This window comes from Tupaia chinensis, unplaced genomic scaffold, assembly GCF_000334495.1.
Source record: "Tupaia chinensis unplaced genomic scaffold, TupChi_1.0 Scaffold000118_1, whole genome shotgun sequence".
NCBI classification, from domain to species: Eukaryota; Metazoa; Chordata; class Mammalia; order Scandentia; family Tupaiidae; genus Tupaia; species Tupaia belangeri.
Genome location: NW_006159584.1, coordinates 2,543,285 through 2,544,533, shown reverse-complemented (window position 1 = coordinate 2,544,533; position 1,249 = coordinate 2,543,285).

Here is a 1,249-nt window from a genome sequence, read left to right as displayed (position 1 = left end):
TCCCCAAGTTTTCTTTAAAAGTAACTTTCATAAGTCAAGAAGGAACTAAGTTATTTTAGAGTCATTTACTGACTCTTTAAACCAGACAGTTATTTTAAGTTTTTAGACAGCAAATATGACCAATGTGATTTCAGAAAGTTTCTGAAATTTTTGCTTGATAAGATTATGTAGATTTTTAAATGATCACACTGGATGAGTAGACTGTACTTTCTCTTTTCTTTTTGTTTTCAGTTCCCATGGAATTTGAAAGTAAGCAGACATACTTTTATTTCTATAGTTTTCTTGTTAAATACTAGGAATTTTTTTTGGTTTTGCTTGTTTTCATTTTTTACAATTTTAGAGGGTTACATCTTCCTGCCTCTGACACATCTGAGTAGTTCAGAGGCTCTAGTCTGTTTAAAATGAAATTTTGCTCTTCTAGGTCATTAGTTTACTTTTGTTTTGTTTTAGTTTCTTTAGTCTGTAGTGGATGAGTTTAGCACTTCAATATTTTAAAGTAGAAAATGACAAAATACTTTGGTTCATAAACCCAAACTCCTTGCATTTAGATAGTTAAAAGATTCTTAAAATGAAGATTTACTGTTTTCTTTGTTACTTGCTGGTACTGCTAAAGTTCGTTTGACTTGCACATTTGTACATATACTTAATGTTTCCAAGTGCCTTAATTGTTTAAAATCTCTGGCTTCAAAGGTTTTTGCAAAAAGATTGGTTTACCTTGCATCTTTGTTTTTCCATTAGTAGTAATAATTAGTAGTAATATTCTAGGTACCTCACAAGATATGTAATGGTGCCATGGCTGTTACTTTTTAGTGAGCAATCTAAGATTCATTCGAAAATACATAGAATTTCCATTCCTTGCAAGGTGGTAAAAATTAGCTACAGTGATACAATTTGTCACTACCTGGATATGAATTCCTTGCCACCCGGTGACTTCTCTCCCGCCTGTCCCCACTCCAGTACCAGATTCCTGTGAAAACCGAAATAGCTGTGTTTCCTGTTTTAATACTAGCACTGTTAATACTACCTGCTTTGTGATAAACTGTAAAGATAAGAGCTCCTACTGTTCCATAATTCAACAGTTAGTGGTTGCCATGTGGTGAATGGGTCAGATTGCTGTTAGGAGCCAGCTGCTACTCGGAGGACATCGAATTCTGCAGCTAAAACGACGACCCATCCTCCTCCTACCACTTCCGTCATTGTTACTACAGCAGGTACAAGGAACACCACTTAGACTCTGACCTCACCACCT